We start from the raw sequence: 27,722 nt of genomic DNA, 5'->3' as shown, positions 1-27,722 counted from the left end.
TGTCCTGCGGATGAATCGATGGTGATGTTAGTGAAAGGAAACAAACAAGAGACACTCAAAAAATAATTATACTTTTTCTCATAACATAAAAAGTTTTCAATATTGTTACTGACATTGAAATAATTAGCGAGCAACATGTGCGGAAAGTAAAAGAGACGATTATTTAAAATTTAGTAACACACATGATACGTATAATTTGTTATAATTAACAATTTTTTTTCGTATTAAATATTACTTTTTTAATTTACCAAAATTAAAAAAATTACAAATGTTAATATTTTTAATACCAAAAATGACATTACAAAAACATAATTATGTTATTCTTGCTTTAAATACCTAATTTCGTTCGTGGTTCCTTAATTTTTATAAAAAGTAATGTATGGCAATTGATAGACGTGTTTTTTTACTGTTTCAAATATATTCTCCTTCCTTTCTAGATCTACCTCATTGCTTTTTTAGCATTTACAGACTCTACATAGTTGAGGGAGAGTAGTGCGGATTGCGATAAACTTCGTTTACATAACTTACCTACAAGGCTACTTCGGGAGACTAGATTCAGGCCGTTATATTACAAGTAATTTTGTAAGATTAGGTAGCAATCTAGCTCTTAGATCACTTAGACAGGCGCTCCATGGATTAACCTGGTGCAAAGATCACGGAGAAGAATACTTGACTTGAGCTGTCACTCAATACTCAATAGCATTCCATCACAAAAGCATCGTAGAAGACTGAACCATGACTTTGTCAGTTGCTATCGTCGAGCTATAAGTTTTCTAGCCGATAGGAGGCCAGTAAAACCCTCTGTTGCTCCGTAGCCGAATAGGATACTCTCCCGATACGGATGCAGAATTTCATCACGAGAGAATAAAATAAATTAGCGTCCTTAAATCATTCTATAATGTTTTAACTCCTTATACACATCATAATGGCGGTTTGTAGACGTCATTAATCACACACATAAATTTAAAAAAAAAACATATTACTTGGCGGAACTGAAAATATCTCTTAACACTTACAAAGCTCAGGAAGCTACAGTCTTGTTGACCTTTGAAGTGTCAATAGTAAGTCGTCGAACTACTTGAAAAGGCCACGTAAAATATTTATTTTAAACCAACGCATCTATCATAATAGAACACTGTAGAACGTGTTTTTAACGAACCTGGGTAGAGGGCACAATCTTACAGAGATTTATAATTGTATTTTTGTATTTTGTATATTTGTATTTATATTGATTCAACTTAGATTATTAGTCATTGAAATTCTTTTAACCATGGTAAAACAAAAATTATTTCTAGAACATTTCTTTTGCTGTGAAAAAATGGCAGCAACTCGTTGCTAAAATTTTGGACGCTATGGCTAGTAAAATAATGGGCTAATGATGGTACAAAATAAAAAATAAAATTATAAGTTACATATAAAGATTTTAACTTGTAACCTTTACTTATATAATGTATACAAACGTTTGATATTTTAGTACTTGCTTATTGCACGCTTATGTTAAACCTAAGAAAGGAATGCAATAAGATTTATTTTAAGACTTTGTCTTCTCCGCGCGTGTTGGATACACAATATAACGCTCGAACAAGGCTGCGAGATAAATTCCTCGCTTTTCTCTCGCTATTCGAATCTCCAAACGACTTACCTAAAATTTATATTATCTTTATAGCGACCTTTGTCTAAAACATTGAAAAACAATTTTTTTTTCAAAATTTCTTTTGGATTGTACTTTATTTCCATTTCACTATAAACACATTAGGACATGTTGTCATAATAAAAGTAATATAAAGTCAAATAATTATGTTTAATAAGTCGCTCTTGTGAGCAAATACGTAATTTAATTTTATACATTCATGTCCCTATCACGTAATTCATTAAAAAAATTAAATTCATTAAAAAATGATTTTGTACTTCGTAGGATGCTTTAGTGATAGACAATTGTAACCAAATTGCTCTACTATTATGTTAAGGATAAAGTGATCACAAAAAATAATATTTGAGTTTGTTGCTGGCTCTTCTCAGATTAGAGCACATTTGGAACCCACGTAGCTTTAAGATGAAAGGTACCATTGAAAGGGAGCAACATAATTATTACATTATTATTTTAGTTCATATTTATTAGTTCGTATTTATACATACGTATCTATATTGCGAGCATTGAGTGCATAATTAAGGTTGCGATAAATCGCAGGATACGGATAGTGAAAGACCAGTCATCTTGGCGACCTTTGGAGGAAGCCTATTCTTTGCAGTAAGTGTCCATCGGTCTATAGGAAGAAGAGAGAATTAAATACATTATTATCATATTATACGTACCTGCTTAATCCTTTTTGTATTGCGTGAATAATGATTTTTATGGAAAGTTTTGCCTGTCAAATAATTTCTGTTACAAATTATAAATAAAACACGCATAAATTTTTTTAACGCCTGATCAATTTTATTAGCAAAGTTTTGGATATGGTAATTGATTGCCTTAGATATTTCAGGACAATTTTTGTTGTGTGAAATATTATTTATGCTTCATAAAACTATATATTTTACTTTGATACCCCTAGACATTTCGTAACTACAAATTTAATATTTATATATAATAAATCTGTGTTATGAGATAACGGTAATGGTAATATTGCTAAAATAAAATAGCAAATACCTTTTGCTAAAACAAGTTCAAATTAAGTTTTTTTTAAAAAGTCAGAAATTCTTTTGTTTTATATCCTTTACATAAATAATTTTTCAACTGTCCAATTCTAAATTCTTCTAACCTTTCTTCGATATACGTCCCGTAAATCAATCAATGCTTTCAGATTAGGAATAAATTCGTGATAGTATCGTGTTGGGTTAAACAAAGTGGTCCTGTTTCGTTGGCAGTAAAACCAAAAAATAAAATTTTCTTAATATTCACTATACCATCCACGTATACTGTATACTTTATTTGAATTTATTTTTAAACGATTTACTATATATTCTCTTACGGGAAACTTTTACAAACTGATAATGATCATATTGATAGAATTTTCGTCCTACATAATTGAGTTGTTTATCCAATCTATAATATGAGAGTGACAGTCCCTCTTTCAGAGACAAAACAAATATTGCAGTACATATATAACGACTAAACATGTGATTATTGTATCTATGTGCAAAACGATATCGTTTAATAAAAGAAAAATAGAAATATATTTAAATTTATCACTAGAAATATAGATAAGCTTGTTATATATTTCTCTGGGCTCCATAAAATTAGTACAAATTTTGTCAGTAACAGTAAAGTAATATTTTTCAGTTAAGATTGAAACAATTTTAATGAATTTTTGCAAAGGATAAAAAAGTTGCTAGATTTTCAGTAACATTTTTTTTTGCTACTTAGTAAAAACAGCAATTTTCTTTTCTCACGAAAGCCACCAATAACATTAATATAACTAGCCCAAGATGCCTAACATTATGTGTTCCTCAAAATTATAAAATGTTTTAGAAAGTAATCAAACCGAAAATTGTGTGTACCATAAAACAATAGAATTATGTTTTAATCACATAATTACTTAATGTCTTCTGGTGTACGAAGTTGAAAACGTTTTTCTAAATAGACGTTGTTGATTATAAAACACTAAATCTGTCAATAAAGTAATTACTCTGAAATTTTTTTTTTCTATCTATTAGAGTCTGTAGTAAAATTTCTGTCAGTAATAAATCTCTGGACAGGTTGTTGATAATAATAATAAAAACAATATTATTTCACTTTGAAATGTATATGTTAAACAAAAATTAAATAAAAATGAAATATGTAAGTAATACGACATAAAAATTATATACGTACCTAAATTCAAATCCGACGTAATAAAGACAGGATGAGATACAAAATTCGTGTCGAGTTTTCTTTTAAGAAAATTGAATATTCATGTCGGATGATGGCAGCAATCTATCGTCTTTACAAAGGCATCGATATCGACGTATCAAAATTGAATTTTCCTCAAGTTCCGTTTTAAATAACGACAAACAAGAAAGAAGTATCCAACAAATTTCTCTTATGGTTTTAGTGAAGCTAGATCATATAGATGTTGTAGAAATAACTCCAGTAGAGTTTAAAAAAACGTGATTGCAAAAACTCAGCTTTAATATTATTTCAATACGTCACAGTTTCAAAGAACCTTCTTATGTTCGACTGACTGTGTGGCAATGTCTTCACATGACAACTTTCGCTTGTACCGTTGGTGTACCCGCAAACATACAACCGACCTGTATTTGTTGACCATCAATAATAACGTTTTTAGAATTAGATATTTAATAAACATGTATCTACTATAATATAAAAAATATTTAATTTAATATTTATTATTGTACACTTTAGGAAAAGATAGTGAGCGGTCTTATCATATGAGGCAATTATCAAAAATTAAGCGATTTTACTACACCGCCTTATGTATATAAGAGCATTATTCAATTTTAAATTGATAGATTTTTTTTTCATCCCAATACCATTAAGCAAGCGCAGCGTAGATCACAAGGTGGACAGACTACATTGATAATTTCGTCGGAAGATTCTAAATTTAGGCCGCTTTCATTCTGTGCATCAGTGGACGTCTTACGCCTAAATGATAATTATGATGTTTCTCATGCCACAAATATGAGGCAAATTTTGAAGGCCATGCTTTTTAATTGATTTTTTCTTACTTTTATTAATATTTACAAATGCTGGGTGTAAATAAATCTGCACCATACACAGCCACCTGTCGTAGAATTTGACACAGTAATCTAATTCGAGGTCACCCACGGGAGCTCATTGAGTTTGTTCCGCTACATTTCATGTTACACTGGAATAAGAGCCTGCCAAACTCTTTGGTCAACCCAGAATGGAATAACTGGGTCTTAGGGCATCCGAAAGAAGACCTCATACGATAGCTCGTATAGGATTCCTAATCAACGTTACGACTATAGTGATATCAAAACTGCCGTACCAGTCCTTTGGACATAGGTAAGAAGTGGCTGCCAAAGAAAAAAACATGAGACGACTCCAAAAAGATTACTCGATATTTTCTCCGCTTGGCCACGCTAATTCCTAAGGCGCGATATAGGGGTTGTGTTACATAATTAAAGATGGTATGCCTTACTTTTTAGTACTAAGTGCTGCAGGGTTAGTTAATTTTAAGTATTTATTATTATTGGACCGCAAATAATTCTTGAGGGATATTATGAATTAATTTCTGTGTTCTTAATTTTTTGGTAAAATAAATCAGTCATACAAGTAAGTGTATTGTATTTTATTGCATCTGTGAAGTTTTTTCTGTTAGCCCTAAGGCTTTTACAGCTTCACCGGAAATGAGTTCACGAAACGGAAGGGAGCGTGAATTATACTTAACTAAAACATACGGGTTCCAGAACTTCCATTAGACACTCAGATGGAGGATGAGGCGGAGTAAGTATACTAAAAAATATATTATTTCAATAATATGCAAAGTTAAAATAAATAGAATAACTTAAAACCTATATAAAAACTCAACTAACGAGTGGTCAAAGGTCAGTTAGTTTTTATATCACTTTCAACGTATATATATATATATATATATATATATATATATATATATTTATAATATGTAGTGTGGACTATTTGTAACTACTATAAAGTTATTAATCACTCACGCTCAAAAAACTAAGTTAGAATAGTGTTATGTTTACACATGTTTATAATACACTATTCTTTGTTACGTTTTTTTTCTGTAAAAGTCTAGTATCATAATTTTATTGGTACTGATGTGTACTTAGTAAGTGGCGTAATGTATGCATTATTGTTTATATTCCGTTACACAGTTTATTTGCTGTCAAAGACGTCTGTATAAATAAATAAATCAATTACCGAAATTAAAGTATTAAGAATAATAAGCAAGAAACACCTAAGGCGCGACGGTACAGAGGTTTCTATAGCACCATCTTTGCTATTTGCTCTCATTGACATTTATTATGCTGGAATAACAAGCATTTTTCAATGCAATTATTTCTTTTCTAAACACGCTGTTTGTTTGTTTATAATTGTGTTATTTTTATTTGTTACTAAGCAATTCGTTTAAACAATAGAAGACAGGTATGCTAGTAACGTTATGGGCTATATTATTTCTAGAAATTCTATTTTTAATATGGTAACAAAATATTAAATCTGGTCACAAAGATTCTCGATTTAGATACGCAATCTTGATATTACAGGGAGATTCTAACCGTCAAATGTCACTCAGACGTCAAACGCAGACGTCCAACTTGCATTATGATACTGTAACTGTAACAAGGGTGATATGAGGTTCATGTAAATCTATGCTCTGATCCTATTCCGGCAATTTTTTTTTCACGAATATTGATATTTAATAACTCCAAATACATTTCAATAACTTTTCATATTAATCTTAATTCACTTAATATAAAAGATGTTTATTTCATGACAGCTTCCAGCATATCGTAATCGCTATTACCTACCATACTGTTGATGATATGTCGATGATACACCCTAAACTACCTTCTCTTTCATGTCTATCATCTCCATACAATAATTTTCTGGTAGAGATAGCCTCGAGCGATAAGATTGCCTCTTGCGCCATATAAATAGTTTCTTTTTTACCTCTGTATAGTGTACAAAAAAGTGTTAATAAAAAATAAGTAAATAAATGATGTAGAGAAAGGCAAATAAAAAGAGACAAAAAAAACAAAACCAAAAAGTCAATGACTGCTTTTACAGAGTGTGTAATTGAAGAGTAATTCAAAATGGCGATATGACACCACAGTCGCACCGCAATCATGTTGCCCTTCAAAGATGAGCTTAAAATTGCTGCAACGTGGATTATTCTACTATCAAAAATAGGATAAAAGGATGGACAAATATCTTTACCTATAGTTTCCACAAAAAGCTCGTCGAGTCAATCTTTAATGACAAGTTATTGGTATCAAACCTGTATTCAATTATATTTTACAGAAGTACTGACAAAATTTCGGCAATGCGAATTTTTAAAACGATACAAATATATAAAAGAGACCTCAAATAAATTAAATCGTAATTACTAAAACAAAAAGCAACGGAGAAGCTAGTACTAAAATAATTTTCACATGCGGTTTACTTTTTAATTGCTTGTACATCGGCGAAAGTAACTCGAACTGGTCAACGAATATCGATATCAAAAGGATTTTCAATTATCTCAAGTCATTACCAGGTGTTTTAATTTTCTGATTCGTTTAGGGCGTTTGTATTTTATTTGATTACACCTACATTTCTGTGTTCAATGACTGTTAATTGTTTTGGTAATGGTTGTTTCAAATAAAGTTAATTGGAAAAGTCTACGTTTAATTTTTTTGGGGTGTTATTACCAAAAAAAAAAGTATTATAATCTGAAATATTTTAATACTTTTTTTGTTAATAACACATTTTTTGCATTTTATTATTACTTTTTGTTTTCATTCATAAATGTTTTTTATTATGCAACTAAGAAACATTTACAACATGGATGCACAGATCGCGGCCCGCGGGTCTCATGCGGCCCGCCGGTCGAATACTGGTGGCCCGCCGACAGCAAAAATAATACTCTCGTACATTCGAAAAATATTGAATTCTAATTATTATCAATTCTTAATTGTCTTTAATTACCTATACTTCTGGTGGTCGGCCCGCCATTAGTTCATGATTTGCCCGAGTGGCCCCTAGCCTTAATAAGTATGTGCAATCATGGTTTACAGCGACCATTGGAGGATCTTGAGATCCCCTATAATGGCATATTTTAACTTAAAGCTACGTGACTTCCAAACGTTACTTAATTTGAGAATAGTCGGCAACTAATTAAGGCTAGATTTGTTTTTTAATTATCTGATGTTGTTGATAGAGCAATTCATTCCAAAGCTCTAAGAAAAAGTAGATTTTTTTCAAGTTTCTATTCTATAAACATTTTTAATTTCTTATTATTATTCAATAAAAATTACATGAAAGTGTATTCTGATTCACGTATAATGTTGCCCACAAGAGTTATTAACTTTATGGACCTGGAGGAAATATTTAACATATTTATCTTTACTTTCGGTATTAAACTTATCCTGAACATCATTTTTACATATATTTTATATAAGTATTCCTATACACATAAATTAAATTATCATATACTCAATTTTGTACACTATTTACTGTAATAATTTTTACGAAACTTTTTTCTTTAAGAGTCTTTAGTTCTCTTATTCTTCCTATATTACAAAAGTATTGTCAATAACAGCAGCATTGCAACATAAAAGTAGCCTGAATGATAAAATCCTATAAAATTTTAGGTATAGACTAATCGAGGTGTACAAACTGTCAATTGACATATTCTTTTTATAGGATAATTGAGTTTCTTAGGTAAATCACCAACATCTATTTAATTCTAATCATAGAAATTATCATATTGTATAAATGTATTCTTGTTAAAAAAGACTGAAAGACTTATCTTTCATTTATATGAATGTAAACTAAATTATAAAATTAAATATATAACTAAAAGGTATTTTATAATTATATAAAAGATTGTTTCAATTATGAGTCATGTACTGAAATCACTTACAAACGTTGTTAGATGCAGCTACGGTCCATATTTTCTGATGTTTTTTAGACATTAACCATGATACATTTAAATCACTAAAAGGTAAATCACAGATGAACTATTAAACAAAAACTTCTTCTACCAAATCACAATATGTATTAGAATATTTCAATAATTTTCCTTTTATTTTTGTAAAATTAATCAAATGCATTTGGATGTAGATATATAAATCTCGTAGAGAGATATATTCCTTTCAATTCAACAACAACCATATATCAGATGCCACATTTGTACATTTAATGAAAAAGTTCAATACATCGACGGCATATGCTGGCAACATGCCGAGCCGATTTCTCCCAACCCTGGGTATTTACAGCTAAAGTTTAGACTTTATGCACTACAGTTAACGTTCGATAGAAATGATCAAATAATTAAAAATAGTTTAAACTGTCGTAGTATTACATATACGTACTCATTATTTTATATATTACCGTCGATTCTTTTAAAATTTGTGATGATAATTTAGCCAATTCTAAGAGAATTCGTTAATCTACATATATTGAAATGGTACCGACGATTTCAAACTGCGGATGCAACAGCGGTAGGGCTATAGGGGATAATCACACTCTAAGCTTGAATGCAGATCCGCCACAGGGAGTTGAGTACAACCATCGTATACCATATGCTCGCAGTCTTGGTCCACTTGACCTCTGAGTGACGGAGTTTGGGTGACTCCACTGCCAGCGTTGGGATCTAATACACCTTTACTTGGAAGAAGCTGAGGGGATTATTTCTCCTGCAAGACGTGACCGCAAAGGCGGATTTACAAAACTGTGAGAAATATCGTGAGGGTTTAGTCGGTTTAAATCTAATATAAGGAAATTACTTAGGTTAGACCTCCGCAAGGTAACGCCTGATTCCATTAAAAATTTAAATCTAATATAACTTGTTGGTTCCGCAAGGACGAGAAAATAAAGATAACCCCCAACCCTTGTAAAATAAAAAATAAAAAGGTACTGATATGTTATTTTTTCCATGCAAATTTTAAGCAGTTAAATTCATTCATTAATAAATATTAACATTATTAATATAAACTATTGAATTTAACAACTGTTATATGACGATAAAAGTAAAATAAATAAAATTATTTCCGTGGTCTTAATTAGCATCGGATAATTAAAAGGACACTTTCGTAAATGATCAAATTTCTGACTCTTTGGACTTATCTCTTAGTGCTCGTGTGATACAGATTAATATTGTCAGCATCACTCTTGCATTGTCGACTTCGCGCTCTATTGTTTATCCAAATCTCTGAATGAGACAAAGCTCTTAGTATAAGCTTATTAAAGTCCGTGACTTAACTTCAAAGAAAGTTGTTTCGCGTTTTCCTTGAGCTTACAGTGTTTTAAGATTTAGGAAGTTGAATAACGAATGCGGTAAAATCAAACAATCGTCATGTTACTGTTATTTAAAAGAATCACGAGTAATGGTGAAGGTGTAAAAAATTGTAAATTATGCCGCTGAGTTTTGAATAACCGGTTTTTAGTGATATCTTAAAGAATTATGGTTAGTTTATAAAAACGTTTGTTATGTTGGTTTAATAAGCTAGTGATGCCTTTTTGCGTCATAAATTTGTCTGCATAAACGTTATCTACGCAGTTGTTTATTTATAAAAATAGAAATTTAACAAAGAACTAAATCGATTGTATTTTTAATCGCTAATCTTAGGAACGGCTCAACTAATTGTATAGGCTATTTTTTATTTGACAAGCCACCTTAAAATTCTTATGGGGAGAAGTAATATATATAATAGGCATAATAGGCATAGAGCGGCAAAATAGTAAAAAAACATTTTTCCACATTAACCACAGATTAAATTAAAATAAATTATCCACGCTAGTCAAACATTTGGGATTAATCGTAACTAAAAGATTTAAGGTGTATATAATCTAAATGCTGTGTTGTTATCGTTGTTTAAGTATTACAGTTAAATAATTTTATTATTACTTAAAACATTAAAAAGAATAATTATTGTAATGTATATAAATCACTATTAAATTACGAGTATAATTATATGTCAATGCATAATATAATTAGTAATCAAAATATATAATTCACAAACAATAAAATAAAATTGAATACCTAGAGTTACTAAATACAACGAATATTAAAAATAAAAAAGACTGAAGAATGATAAAAAAAAATTTAAAAAGAAATAAAAAAGGAATGTACAATTATAATACATTGACAAATAAATTTAACAAACGGTTTACAAGCCTATTAAAAGTTAAAATAGATTTGGCACACACAGACACATCAGACCTCAGTGGAAAGCCGACAGTCGCTCAAAGAGCAATGATGAGAGCTATGCCAAACAAAGGCAGAACCGCGATTCCTACCTTTCTTATTGGAAGGATATACGGGAGGCCTATTTTTTTTATTATTATATACAAATTATTCAAATGTAAAATCTTTATAGATCTTGTTTTACTGGTATAACAGTTTAAATGTAGCTAAAAGTACAATATAAACCCACACACAATAGAATACTCTAGAATTGAAATGAAATTTGGATACTCGGAGATTGGATTCCTAGTTATTATTTATGATCGCACAACCTTATTATCCTGTGAGCTGTCTACAGAACTCCTAAGTGGAAAAGTTGGAGAATTTTCCAACTTTTAGACGTTTCCTTATTAAATTTGGCTTAAGTTTTTAGTTTATTATATAACCAAGACAATGATGTTGCTGTGACATATAACAGGAGTTAAGTTTAAAACGTTTAAGTGATTTCTTTTTGCGTTTACGTATTACATTGATACTTTTTTTATTAATTACGTAAGATAATATAATAATCATATCTGTTCAGCTGACTGCATTAAAGTGACTATTTTTATAGGCACACGGAGTCAACCCGTAGAGTAGCTTTTAGAAATTTTATCGTTTTCTGAATACATATATTGCAAACAAATGATTATTAATAGTTTAATGGAATCAGGCGTTACCTTGCGAAAGTCCATCCTTAGTAAGAAAAGGACCAATATTTAGCCACTTCCGCACATGCAGTGGTGCCTCTGTGTTTGGCACTAATCGGTGTAACATAGCTCCCGAAGATGCCCCGTGGAGGGGTGAAACACATGTTGAGTGATTTGACGGTGGCAGTTGTGTAATTTGCATTGTTTGCCGTATACGCATTCATCAGGGGGCTGGCGGGCTGTGTACTTTGTTGCACGACTACCACTACATGTGCGGAATTGGGTAAATATTGTTCCTTTTCTTATTAAGACGTTGACGAATATAAGTGTGTTGCCTATTGGTGGGTATAAATGATGACACACCTACGAGACAATAAGAAATAATGATCTCGTTAAAGATTATTGTTAACTATATTATATAGTAAATGTGTTTTATTCACCAAAATTAATTTAATCACGTTACACGAGAAACTTTGAAATGGCTCCTATTAAAATGAATAATTTAAAATAAATCGGCCACAACGAGAAGTTAATTTACAAAACTAATTTTCAAGTTATAAAGAAATAAACGTACTTTTCTAATTTTGTTGAGCCAGAATAAAATTATGAAACGGAAGTTTGTTCTTTGAGTTAATTTAAAGCAAAATGTTTTTAGACGGCCACTTGGATTTGTAATTATCATATTTCTTACATCAAAGTTAAATAAATTCATATTTGAGGATTCAAATTTTAAATTTATTCGTAATGGTGATTACATAATTTTAATTCGGTGATAGAATATCGATGTAAAAGCTATAAAGTGATAACTATCTCTGTATCATTTGCTCTCAATTAATATGTAGTATACCCTATCTAAAAATCATCGAATTCAGAAGTAATAAATAACTTATTTAATGGAATCAGGCGTTACCTCGCGGAAGTCCATCCTAACTAATAGTGCAGTGGTAGTCGTGCAATAAAGTGCACAGCCCGACAGCCCGCTGATAATTGCGTATGCGGCAAACAATGCGAATCACACAACCGCCACCGCCAAATTACTCAACACGTGTTTCACCCCTCCACGGGGCATCTTCTCTGTGTTTGGCACTAATCGGTGTAACATAACTCCTGTGTCCACAATGTGCGGAAGTGACTAGATATTGGTCCTTTTCTTACGTAGTAAATAACGTAATGATGACATAGGACATTTTCTAAATTTGAATTACTGCATGTTGAAATTAGTTATTGTTTATGTTCTATCTCCGCAGACTAAATGCTGTCAAGTTATTGGTCATTATATTACAATAAATATAATTCAAAATCATCACTTTACACACGGTGACCGGAATAAGTGGAAAAGCTTTCAAATTTTTGCTATCGAATGCGCTGTACATTCAATCCTTTAAAGCTTTTACACTTGTAACCAATCACTCTGTATACATGTTGAGATATAACTGAGCCAATGTCAAGTTATTAAATGAATATAACTTGATACATTGATTATTTATTATATATATATATCTTGATATAATAAATGAATGCAATACCATTTATGAACTAATAAGTGAAGCATGTAAGGAAGCTTTTGGTAAATAAAAATTTTGTAACAATTTCGCAAAAAAAAATTGTTGAATTTTATGTGTAACTAGCTGATCCCGCAAACGTTGTTTTGCAAAAAAAATAAAGTTTTTAATTAACAAATGTAAGATAAGGGTTAATCGAAAAGGGGGAAAATTTTAAAAAATTTGAAAATTTAGGTTTGTGTGTATTTTTGTATGCTGTATCATAATAAAATAAAAACTAAAAAAATTAAAAATAAAATTTAGGGGTGGACCACCCTTATCACTTAGGGGTATGGAAAATAGATAGTAGCCGATCCTCAGACATACTGAATACGCATGTAAAATTTGGTAAAAATCGGTCAAGCCGTTTCAGAGGAGTTCAAGTTCGAACACCGTGATATTAGATATTCTGTCTTTTCGCCACTTTTATTATACTTCGTTGTGGCTAGTTATAAAATAACTCACTTCCCAAACTATTTTTTACGCACACAGAAAACAATCACATAATGTAAGCTTGCAAACAAAAACAAAGTGGTAACACAAAGTTCTTAGAATAATATATCAATAGAAGCATAAAAACGGTACAAAGAGAAATGAAGAATGGAATATTTGTTTATCCAATAACACATTTTCACACCTTATTGTTTTATTAAGAGATTTCATTCGTATTTTACTTTAACACTTAAAAAAAAAAACACGATGAGCCTCTAGTTTAGCTTACTTAATTCAATAATTTAAAAATTAAATTACTGAAAATTATTTCACGTAATTTCGTTCAATCGTTTCAGGTTTCATTTACTCTTTTTTGTGTGAAATATGTTTATGGTCCAATTCTTTAAAAAAATATATTGCATACTCTAATTGGTCATATGTAGGGGTAAATGGGTAAAGGTAAAAGTTAATTGCTGTCAATTACATACTATGCAAAAATCTACGGTTTCAGGAAGATTAAATAACGCAATAATATTATAAGATAGAGCATTTCCTTAACTCCGTTTAAAATGTATTGAAATTAATTTTGATCACTATCTGTCCCTGCAGACTTTGTTACAACCAGTATTTTTTTTGTTTTTTTTTTTGTTCAATTTTTTATATTTCACACTATGAGCTTTTATCACATGTTATTGCTACTACTCCCAAAAACGATTCTAGAGGATTGGCAGTAGCATGGTACATCCCCCATAGACATTTATGGGGGAATCCTGTGCCTTAGTGAAGTAGACGTTTATGAGGTGACGAGCGAACGAATGATTGCTAAAGAGGCCAATGTGTTATATATTATATAAAATATTTTATTTTATAAATCATCTTTATTTCTGTAGAAATTGATATAAGATAAATTATATTTATCTAAGAACGTGTATGATCGGCATCGTATATTTACATTAACTAAATTTTACTACACTACTTGTCACAAAGTAAACTATAATGGATTAGTAGATTAATCGAATTGGAAGTAATTACCCGATCTTACTGAACAGTCTTTCCTGAGTCTCCTTAAGAATCTTTTCTTCGTAGTTAGTTAATATAATAGTATTCAATAATGGCTTCCGGCACTGAAACGTAGTCTCTCACGACAGAGCTCATTGGTATGCTCACAGCCGCTCAACGAGCCGAGGAGAGCTATGAGAGCTAAACATTATTCTACGAGATCTTATCTGAAATGGGGAGATGCCTAGATGAACAAAAGTAACCGATATAGCATAGAAGATTAGTAAGTTGAAGTGGCAGACCATATAGCGTATAGAACCGATGGCCACATTTGCTCTAAAGGTTCCGAAGTGGAGACCAAGGGTCATCTAGCACGGCATAGTACGTTAATATTGCCAGAAGCCTACCGAAGCAAGCCCTTTCATCATGTATTTTTTGAAAAGAAAGGCTTATGTCCAGTAGAAGAGGTTCTATAACTAAAATGATGATACTGATTAGCCTATGATACAATTATTCCCTTTAGTTAATGCGTGTTAGATTTTTAGAAATAAAACCAATACTTAAATGCAACAAATTGATTTTATTTTTAAACTAGATACGTCACAACATATGTGCTAAATTAATGCAATAATATATCTGAACATCAACACAGATGTGTTTCCAATTAATTTTACTATTCCCGCGAGCGCTGTACACTAACGACGTACTGAAGTTAGGCAAATTAAATTTCGTTAATGTTTCATATGCGTATATACTGCATAATATTATACGTATATATGTTATATTACTATAACCTTATTTTATTGATAAACTATAATTTACACTCGCGTCTTTGTTGATTCTTTGTTGTTCCGTTAATTTTTTAAAAAAAATTGTTTTATTTTATCATTAATTCGTTTAAATTATACACCTAAGATCCAAACTATAAGAAACCTTACTTTTGGTATGGTGTCCCTTTATAAAAGGTTTCAACAGCAGCAAACCTAATCTATGCAAGAAAAGGACCAATATTCAGCCACTTCCGCACATGCAGTAGTAGTCATGCAATAAAATGCACCGCCCGCCAGACCGCTGATAAATGCGTATGCGGCAAACAATGCGAATCACACAACCGCCACCGCCAAATTACTCAACACGTGTTTCACCCCTCCACGGGGCATCTTCAGAAGCTATGTTACACCGATTAGTGCCAAACACAGAGTCGAATGCATGTGCGGAAGTGGCTGAATATTGGTCCTTTTCTTGCTTGGGATGGACTTCCGCGAGGTAACGCCTAATTCCATTAAACCTAATCTATCTTCAGAAAATACTTCACGCTTCTTTAGAATCACCAACACTCACGTCGTCACTCATAAATTTCAACTATAAGGGTGACCATGGGGGAAAGTTAATGTCGTTTCTGTCAACATATTTTTGAAAAACCGGTTGATTTTTACCGCGACGGCACTCAAAATTTGAATACTAGATGACAAAAGGTCGTTGACAACGAAGGTGGATATAGTGTTGATTAGAAATTAAAAAACCTGTTAAAAATGTACTCGTGTGAATTTAACTTAAAAAAGCGGAAAGCGACGTAACTTTCCGGTCCCCCTAATATATTGTACACAAACCTAATATCTTCTTGTTGGAGATTCGTGAAATTAAAATGTCATTCTGAATTCAAATCAAAGACAATCGAATAGAAATATTTATACTGAACCTGTTTTAATGACATTATCAATAAATAAAATCAGAATTTAATTTGTTATTATCACAAAATATTTTAATGCATTAAATGTTTTTTTTTTTCGTAACATGCTGTATATTCATAAAAACTATCCCAGACTCATCACTACTGTAAAAAAACGATTTGATATTGTATTTTAGCCGTGTCCTATAATATGTAGACATAAAAAGATTTGAAAAATATCTTTATTTAAAATGAAAACAAATTTCTAAGTAAAATTAGGCGCTGAAATAATTTAAATTAAGAAAAACTTCAATAGTCCATGTTAGCCGCGTACGTTGACTATATATTACGATGTAAGTTTAGCTGTTCGCAAAGAACTATTTATCAAAGAATAAAAAAATAGTCGGCATAAGCCTCGTGATGTTTTAACAGCACTCTGTTGTTTACCCAAAGCTCTGAACGAACAAAGCTTTCAGACTAATCGTATTAAAATCCGTACTCAAGTTTCAAATATATTAAACAATCCTATTTATCAATCCTAAATCGCAACTATAAACATTGGCAAGCGTATTTTTCTTTTTCTTCTCTATTATATAGGTACTCTTTCTGCATTCCTTAAGCATCTATTACTTTATAATTGGGAAGACATAGGAATCTATACTATACAGTGCATTGCAGTTAATTAAGTGCAGTACATCCTTGAACAGCCAGCAATTATAAAATAATGTTTATAAGTAAAGCAAATATTTTTTTGATGTTATCTGCCTTTATGTACATTGCTTCTATATTGATAAAGCAGTAAGCATTTTGTTGTTTACTCCATAGATGGCGCTATAATTAGTGGCCGCCAACACGGTAGATAAAGCAGCGCCGAACTGTCAAAACAATGAATGGAGTTATACGCTTTTAACGGGTGGTTGTGAACTATCACCCATGCATGTATTTGAGGAGCAAAATCAGCCTAAATACAATGACGACGATAGCATTACTGGCGGCGTTCGAATTCAAATCCTCGTTCAAATTTAAATTCGAACGCGCAAAATTCACTTAACCTAAAAGTATTGTAGCCACAGTGGCCACCAAGCAAGAAACAAAACTGAGAAACTGTAGTTATAGTTATGTAAGTGTTAAATTAAAATTTTGTTTTACAGAACAATGCCGTTGTGTCTATTGGAAACTACAATTGTCATCTAATATATATTATATTACTATATAATTAATAATACTGTTACGCAGTAAACCGGTCGTGACAGAGGTTCCGAACTTTTTGCCATCTGAATATCCTACCAGTCCTTTTGAAAACCTACGTGGTAGATCTATGTACAGCCGTAGATTTTTTACACTATGTACGATATTCTAAATAATTCATTCGAACAACGGTAACATTGAGTTAAACAATAAAAAGGAGTCTCTTAAAGTTATAATTGTTTTTCTATTCAATATATTAGTGCGACATAATGTGCTTGTATGGAAATTGATCAAAAAAGAAAATCTCAAAGTAATTACAAAGCCATCGTAATATGAACAAAAAGGTCGAAAAGTTTTTTAAAGTAATACGACAAGATAAAGGGACGGAATGCCAAAAGTAAAATTGTTCATTACAAGTTACACAAGATGTACTTGAATGTGAGCCAATGAAAAGTATATGAGGTTCTTTTGTACGAAGAAACTTATTCATCTTTAAGACCCTTCTGTTCATTCTTTGAACAATGTATTTGTTAAATTTAATCATGAGTGCAAACGAATCTTTTATTTCTACGGTATTTATTTTACTTGATAACTCACAAAATTATTTTATACGTATATCAATGTTTTTTACCCTTTATACTTAATAACGTCAAGATAATATTAGATGATAAAAAAATGTTCAGGATTTTCTTCAAAATGAAGCAAATTACAAGATATTAATTTAACTTTATTTATTTATTATATATATCGTAATAATCGCATCATATACCGTTTCTGTGGCATATTTTAAAAAATAATGTAAATTATTTCTTTTAGTGAGACCCCCAACTACATGGATCGAAGACATAGTTAAGATTACTTGAAATCGTTTGATGCGGGCAGCGCATGACCGGTCATCACCGCGATCTTTGAGGGAGGCCTTTGCTGTAACCTTGCAGTGGTATTAACTAAAAAGAACAAGGAGGATATTATAATCAACAATTTATTTTAATATCTACTTTTACTTTTAGTTTTGTTTCATGGTGAAGGCCTATGTCGCGCTGTGAACATTCCACGGTTATTATTATAAAAATATACATTTTAAAGATAAGGTAAAATAAAAAAAATACAGTAGTCAACATCTTTAAAAAAAATAATATACTTTTATCACTTGTGATGTATTTTAATTGCGAATTAATGAAATAATATATTAATATTGTCTGGTAATTAAAGCGATATTTATATGCAATAAAAATAATTGAAATACGGAAAAGAGACTATACGATATATGTGGACACTTAATAAAAGAACTTCTATTACGGTCATCAAACGTCTAATCTTTAACCATAAAGTCAATTAATGTCTTTTTATTGCTTCTTTCATGCGCGCTCCATTACGTCATAATCGTTTTATTGGCCTCCCTCTAAGTTAACTCGTGTAAAGGAACGAATCGAGCGTAATAAAATGAACTTCAAAAGCCGTTCAAAGGGATTTTCAGATAATTTGCACATTCGTATAAGTTCAATTGCTAAGTGTTGGACTCACTATCTAAGGCTTAGATTGACTTTTAAGTACCCATATGTACTTCATAGTATATTTTCTATTTACAAACAAGCTCTTAACAAAAACATTTCTCTTCAATAGTTTTGGATATCACACGTGGATTCAATGTCACCATACCACGTGTTAAACGACATAATATTTTTATTTAGGTAATAAAATTTGGTCTGGGTAATTCAGCTGTTATTTGGCCGCTCTGATTGTGAGATTTAAAACTGTTTAATTATATTTTATTTGACTGTGTGAGATCTAGATTATGCAGAGCAATTTTAATACCTTAAAACTCCAAACAAGTGATTAAACGACTTGTCTTTTTACAAAAAAAATGTAAATGTCTCGATATCTTTATACGCAGTTGCAGTAGAAAGGTGTCCAATGACATGTTAATTATGACATTATTATATTGTATTGCTATAATATCAACTACCAAATCTTTTTCTTTGAATACAATAAGAAAATGAATGGTTAAAATATAAGTCGGCGTGACTGCTTTGGAAAATAGTTTGATTGATTAAAATTAATTTATTGTGTAGACTAATACATGTAGATCTCACTAACAAAGTAGGTACAGTAATAACTCACCATCGGCACAAAACGAGAATTTTCACTTGTACCAATCGAAGCTTACAAGACATTGTTATAATGGTAGTCAAATAAGTAGAATTTCTGAAACTATGTTGTATTGGAAGTAACAAAAATTATGTTAGCGATGTCTGCAAACTGACATCACTTATTTAAGACAACACTACTTAGAGTTTTATGTTAAAAACGTAAGTTCTAATTGAAATCTCCTTTTCATTATTTATAGTCGGAATTTTTTTTTTTAATTTAGATGAACATCTAAAAATAATATAATTTCATCTTATATCATCCATTTCATGTTCAGATAAATTCCGAGGTAGCTTTCTCAATATATTAAATAAAGCTTCCACTTTTAAAAATATCTACTTGGTAGAAGAATTTCATTTGTTACCGGCACGGCTTCCAATATTCTGCAGTCATTAACAGGTGTTTCATTTCCTATTTCGAATTAAATTGTCCGATATTATTTTATACGAGACTTGATAAAAATTATTTTTATTTTTCTTTAACTTTTAAGAACTTTTATTATGATTTTATAAAATGTAGCGTGTAATCTTGTATCAAGTATTCACTTCTATCTGCGTTATAATGGTACATGCGAAAATTCTGATAAATAATATGGTCACCTTAACCCCTTATCTTTTCAATATTATAGAAGCCTATTTTCAAGAATTACCAAGAAGTAAAAGAATCATTGCCTGGATGATCGTTTGCTTTTGTATTATTTATTTACCCACACGATTTAAAGTTGCAAATAATTCTCAAGTAAGACCAACAGAAGTGATGGTGAGTAAGTCAGAAAGCGCAAAGAACGTGTAGTTCAGACCACGAACCGCACAACGTAGGAGGTCCTTTTACCAAGTGGACAGATAACCTTTCAAGTGGTTTAACTTGAAATTTGTAGGTAAGGCCGTGGACATAGTCACATACTCCCATAAACAGACACGAACATTATTCCGTTCGGAACAAATATGAAATTTTAATTCCTCCTATTATTTAAAACAGTGTGTGCATTTGTAGCTAGTCTAGATATGGTGTATTCTACTATGGTTTATTTCGTTCTGTTTTATTTTAACTTTTATTTTTGTCTTTATTCTGTATCTTTTAAATGCATGTGTGCACGTGTATCTTTTATCTGCAATTATATTATTATTAAATGATGGAGATCATAATAAATACAGATAATCTTAATTAACTATTTAATAATCTAACCATTTTTCTGATGAATATTGTGTAATTTATACTGAATAAATCAGTACTAGAAGAATATACAACATACCTATTGATTAGTGATAAAGATCTAGGGATGCCTTTACTTTTGTCATACATAAATTTAATTACTATTTAATCCAAAATTATAAGCTCTTGTTATGTAATAACAATAATTCCTATTGAATCTGTGACAATTTTAAGATTAAACATATTATATACAGTGATTTGTTATGGGCGTAAAGGCTACGTATAGGTTGAATATATCGCACAATAAATTAATATACAATATGCTCATCCAAAATGCAATAGTTTCAGGAAATATGAATAAAGTATGTAAGAAAAAATGTTTACTGTTTTGGATCACTACATTTTGAAAAGGTAAAAAAGGTTTAAAGCTTTTTTCTGACTGTATATTTATCCTTTTAAAACTTGTACACTTATAACCAATTACTCGATTTATGTTTATGAACATGTATATATATATATATATATATATTTATATATATATATATGTTCCAGACAGAATTGGTAATTACGTGAAAACTGATGACTAAGATATTGCTAAAAAAATAATTGTAATTCTTATACAAAATAGTCGTATAGTACATCTTTACATTTCTTTACAAATGATGAATCTCACTATCATCGTGTGTCTATTCCACTTGCTTACAAAACTACGGTTAAAGTATAGGTTTCAAGTCAAATAAAAAAGTCTGGGTGAGTCCCACTGCGAATTCTATTTCTACAGTCGGGTAATAGTGTGCAAACACTGTTGTGTTCCAGTTTATAGAGCGTAGCTTATCTTTCAAAGTGACGAGCGTTTAAAACACAAGGTTCTGCATTTTTAAATTCAATGCAATGCTGTTATTTACGCTACTATGATCTCTTACCACAAGAATGTGCACATTACTTTTTTATTTTATGAAATATTACATTTTTTTTATAAAATATTCTACTTTTTATTTATTTTCTCATAACTGAGGGTCGTAGTCAATCATACCAGCCTTCTTTGCTATTTTTAAGGAACCGTTTTCACCGTACACGTGCATCGTGATGCACACTTTTGTAATTGTGTCAGTCCCGTGTTTATTTATTTTATTGTATATATTTAAAGTGACCACTTGGTACGATTTGAGAAGGATGCTAGGACAGCCATATTTAATATAAACAAGAATCAGATGGAACTCACCTATAAGGTATTTCAAATTAAAAATACGTGGGTTCCAAGAGAGACCTGATCTAAAAGCGCACAACAAATTAAGACTGTTCATTAACATGGTTACTTTTGCAATGTTCTTTATGTAGTAGTTATATCCATTCATTCACAAGCTCTATTATGACTTAAAAAAAACTCTCACGTTTAATAGGACATTTTGAGAATTTTCTTAGAAATATTACATGGGAGATTGTCCCTTACACCGTAGCCACAAAATAATTATTAATTTTTTAAGCCTAAATATGTGATCGTCTTCTAGCCTTTTGTACCCGCTACATTGCCGATAAATATAAATTTTACAGATTTTCAGAGGTCGTTTTCAATGCAGGCCGAACGGAGTATTTAAGGCTTCCACGTAAGCTGTGGACACGTAACATGTAGTGTAAAATACGTATTGTATAAAATATACCCATTTGTGTGGAGTAGAAAGTACAACAAATTTATTGTACCGCGTTCAGTATGCATCGAAGCCAAGTCGGCAATGTATCAAAACGTTAGCACAGATGTGTTTCCATTTTACTTCACGGCTCTCGTGAGAGTTTTCCACTAACGCTTTATTTAAGCGCACAGATGTTAAGTTTCCATTACTTTATACAATACCTCAAATTAATAAACAACTAGCACTATAACTTTAATAAAAAATAAATTACCAGTATTAGTTATATCTTCACCAGACTGAAGAGATACTAAGTTTTTATTTAATCGCCGCACATTATTATCGTGTTAGCTGTCTACGGAATAGCTAAATGGAAAACTTTTGACAAAATGCCCAAGTTTTAGTAGCTTCGTTATTGAATTTGTACCAAGTTTCCACTTTATTATTTTACACCGTTGGCGCAATGTTCTAAAAAATAATTAAATTCAAGAAGAAATTACATTTTTGAAGTTAACAAGAGCACTGTTATTAAAATACATCATTTACATATATTCATTCTCAATATAAACATATATATAAATAATCGAACTTACGATCCACGATCGCAAATCTCAGTATGATACCCAGCCTAGCGCTGGGCTACCATTAATCTGTATTTTAATGGCTGTAGCAAATGACCACGTTTTTTATTTTTAAATGTGCTTGGAGTATCTCTTGTTAATGTAAATATGTAATTCTATTTTTATTGCTCACATAAAACCTTTTTCTTAAACATCTTTACTGTCCTCTAACTATTATTGTGTTATTTTTACGAATAAAACCATCCTTTCTTCAATGCTTTTGTGTGTGCATAAAGAATAATGACAATATATCCATAAATCCTAGCAGTGATAGCCCAGTGGTAAAAGGTTGAGGCTTGCTGTGGTAGATCGCTGATTTTGATTCTCAGGATATAATCTTATATAATTCACACTTTCGGCATTAATTATACAGGATTGCCACAGTTCACAAATAAGTTACCTCAGAATGGACAGTAGCGTTGTCTGCGTACTATAAAAACACACTGCGATTGCAAAGCCGCCTGCCAAACTGGCGAATTGGACTGAGGGCCTTGCAGTGAGCGTTTATAATCGTAAGCGACGACGATGACAATTAATAAATAAATGTTGAATAAAAGTACTTAACAGTATTCCTTAGTAATTCTACTGTTAACTTTTAATTCCTAAAAGTATTTTTAAAAGCCACATCGCACTGTAATGCCATTGATTTAAATGACATTTTTAGTTCATGAAGATTCCCAAAGGCAGTTTAAACCGGGTAAACATAAAGCCTACAACGCTTTATTTTAAAGAAGCTTTACTAACCAAGTAAATATTTGTTGACTATAGAGATACCTGTTAAGTTAAAAAGCCTTTAAACATATTAACGTTAATTAAAATTATATAATATTATATATAATATTTAAGTACATCATTTCATAAATGTTTTTGACAAGAACATCGAATGAATAAAGTTAGACGCTTCGTGTCCAAAGTCAAAATGACTTATTTTAAATGAACGAAAACAAAAAAAAAAGTACATTTATTAATGTCAACATTCTGTGATTAAAAGAAAAAAGTTCCTATTATATCTAATAAAACTCTGAGTACTTTATCGTGTTCATTTTGATTTGTCATTGGAACAAAGATAATGGAAGAGTGGCTTTCGTTTTTGTTCTAATTACAAAATTATTTCCTTATAAGCGAATTATTTTTTATATCAAAATAATTTTATTACTTATTACGATATCAGAATATTTACATAATTTATTCTAATATAATGACTTTTTAATTATTTTGTGTCATTAATTTTTGTGAGTTTGTTTTGGTATTTACGTTACCATTGATTTATTTTCTTGTCTGCATTTCCTGGTATTTTTAAATAGGAATGTTAATTAAAATTTCTTTTCTCAGTTATCTTTACAAGCTTATTTCGCAATAGAGGTGAGCATTATTAGAAAAATAAAAGGTAATCTTCGACGAGAGAGTGTACAAAAAAGTAAAAGAAAGTGTTGTTGCATTTGATATTCATTTAACTCAAAACAAAATTATTGAAACTAGTTTAATTTTATATATAATATTCACAGAATACAAGCTGCCCCATTAGACTATTGTACTGCAAGAAGTTATAAGCCAGTAGCATTGATATTAAAAAAAAAATAAAGTACAATATTTCAAAGTGATCATTTTATTCCTTGATCAAATTTAATTTTTCTTTAATAATTTTGTTGCTGACCGACAGCTGCAGCGCGAGAATTGTCTATGAAATTCAAAGCGAACAGTCAAACGCTTTATTTGCTATGTTTAAATAGAAATCAAAAATTTTTTTGAAATTTTTCAGATTTCTGAGAAAGATTTCCTATTTTTTCTTCTACACAATTTTACGAAACTTATAAAAAAAATAAAATGAAATCAGTGAAGTACGTCTCAAGTCACGGCGTGTCCCAAGGGAATAGTGATACATTTATACTTATGTACGCCTGTATACTTTTGACTTCATATGTTTAAGCGAATGTTACGAATTAAACTATGTATGTTTCATACATGAATAATTTCCTCGGAATAACGACGACATAAAGTCGTCCAAAATTCTTCAGTCCTGCCCGAAACCGAGGGCACTGCATTGCACTTGGGCAAATAAAAATCAAAATTAATCGTGTTTTGTTTTCATTTATTTTTAGCCTAATTTAATGTGCATTTTGTACAATTAATGTTTTATAATAGTTATTATTATTAAAAATAGTTTCTATATTTGGAACACAATGTCTCTACATATTATGAGTCGTTTTCCATAGAAATGGTTAAAAAATGGTAAAAATATTATTATGCTGAGTATTAGTATTCTAAAGATTAATAAATTTATATCGGTTTTGATTAGCCGCAATGTAAATGAAACATTCGAAAAGGATCGTAGTCTATTTTAATTCTTAATCTATTTTAACAATGTCTTTGTTGCAAGTTTTTTCATAAAAAATATAACGGTAAATATTAACGAAGACAAAAGAATTGGAACAAGCAAGTTGATTAATAACTTCAACGTCATCACAATGAAACTGAGATAGAATTTAAGATATTTTTTTCCTAAAGCAAAGTGAAAAAAAGGTGAATTTTGCAAACTAAATAAAAATACAACAAAGTTGTTTGAAGAAGGAACTAATTTACAAAGTCTATTATTAACTCGGCGAGAAATGAAACTTTCCTTCTAATTCCTTTAAGCCTGCATAACACGGTAAAATAACAATTTACCCCTCATTTAGTCTTTATTAGACTGAAATTTATATTTAGATATTTTACAGTTAACAATTTGGAGAAGGTGCGAATTCAATTTTAATTCCCTCTTTAATTTATTTCATAACGCTTGGTTGAACAATTATGTATACAGTAATAAAGATTGATGAATGATTTTCTTTGATATTCAATTTAACAAGGGAAGTACTTAAAGTAGGTTTATCAGAAAGCCTGTTGCGTGCGTTGCCGATGACACTGAATTTGTTTTGGTGATGAATCGCTACGGATTAGAATCTCCCACGCTCTCTCTTGTGATGATTTCGCAGGTACAATTTATTACAAGCATGTCACTTACATTGTTTTGGTGATGAATCGATTAAATTATATTCTCCCATAATCTCTCTTTTGAGGATTGCGTTTCGTAGGCAGAGAATTTAAAAAGTACGTCGTATCATTAAGATTTTTAATATGATCACTCTCCTGACGTTGATTTTTTTAAGTTTATTAGCGAGCCCTGATTGCGATGAAATTGTAAAAGCCAAAACGGCTAACTGCGCGCATCAACATTCGAATATAGTCATATATGGTCGACCGATTGTATTGCAAATATATTAGGTAGGCCTATGTCCAACTGTGAAAGACACTATAAATATAAATTCTGGTATAGAAGGATATAAAATCATTTTTATTAAGTCTTCGCTATTTATATGCCTTGTAAATAAAAAATTAAAATATTTGTATACTTTGTAAAGTAGGCCAGTTATTTAAACTTACCTTTAGTTTATGTATAGGAAAAGAAAAGTGATGTTGTTTTTTTTTTTTGGGAAACTCAATACAACTTCTCTCAATAAGAATCTTCCTCTTGCTTAAACAGAATTGGTCTTAGGTTTTGTAAGTTGAGGTTAGCTTTGTAATATTTGTATTCTTCGTACTCACACTAGAGAGCGGAATTAGCCGAATGATTAAGAAATTTACCATCATAGTTGAATGAATCCATCATCATCAGGCTTGTACTTTAAGTTTACCAAATTATGTTGAAATATTTGAATAGAGTCCACTTTTTCCTGCTGTACTGTGGTAGAAGCTATCTTGCTCTGCAAAAGAAATTATTTGTTTAATCACATTTCAATATGTGTCTTCTTCTAAAATTCCTATTCCTCTTGGATGAGTGAGTGGGCGTGTTAAAATCGTCGTCATCCCGGTCGGTCTTTGTCTCGTATTTTAACTCGGTCCACGTCTTCCCTATTTGTCCCGCCTCTGCAATTATCGACGACCACGTTTCTATTTGTTTAAGTTTGCGAATATGTAAAAACTCGCCTACGAATGTATGTATTTTGATGAAAATTTTTTTTAAAATCAAAATCAAAATGATCTCTATTCGAATAGGCTATTACAAGCACTTTCGAATTGTTAGTTAACATAAAATAAAGAAAATTGTTATCACTACAGGAAGCTACCACCGGCTCGGAAGACAGTTCTGCTGAGAAGAGACAGCAACAAACTCGACCGTTGATCTTTAGAAATATTTTATTAAGAGTACTTGACAATAATTATCTTCTTGAGTGTGCATCAACAACAAATTGCTTATTAAAAATGCCTCTGTGTATTTTTAAATACTGATATTAATGCTTGGAATTATTAAAATCGTGTGAATGATTTTACTCCACCATGATTTACCATCAAAGATAGTTACAAACTTCCTACTGGCCGTATAATATAGTGCTACTGCAATCGATGTACAACGCTTTAGAAAATTCCTTAGCATGACTAGGAAAAAGGAATATGAGCGCCGCCGCCAAGAGCGTTGACAGGAGACTGACGGAACAGGGCGGCCGATACTCCCGTCTTCTCGCCGCACGTATACCTAAAGTGAAATACCGTTCGGTACTGTCTATACTTCTTTCTCTGCTATGCCAATTGCGATTGTTTTAGTAATATAAAATAGTACAAATAGATAATAACGAATTACAAGCAATCTTTTGTTATTATTACATCGACAATGGTATACAATAATTACGTAACTTAATAAAAACAAAACTTTACACCAGTGTTAAACTTACAATTCAAAAACAAAAAATAAATACAATTTTAGCCTTAACTTCGTAATGGTATATTGCTGGAAAGTAATTTTTATACCATTACTGTAAAATGTTAATCTTTATTTAATTGTCTACAAATCGAAAATTTACAATTGCTTCT

General features: G+C 30.8%; 1 protein-coding gene across 1 annotated transcript in view; it reads left to right on the top strand.

Moving 5' to 3' along the window:
* Window positions 1-27,722, top strand: part of Sol1 — a 365,472-nt gene that overhangs the window by 161,872 nt on the left and 175,878 nt on the right. The window lies entirely within an intron of this gene.

This window comes from Battus philenor, unplaced genomic scaffold (genome assembly GCF_028537555.1).
Source record: "Battus philenor isolate CCGP_79_NKW_IND1 unplaced genomic scaffold, ilBatPhil1.0.hap1 SCAF_10, whole genome shotgun sequence".
Taxonomy (NCBI): Eukaryota; Metazoa; Arthropoda; class Insecta; order Lepidoptera; family Papilionidae; genus Battus; species Battus philenor.
This window is presented reverse-complemented; position numbering and strand designations above follow the sequence as displayed.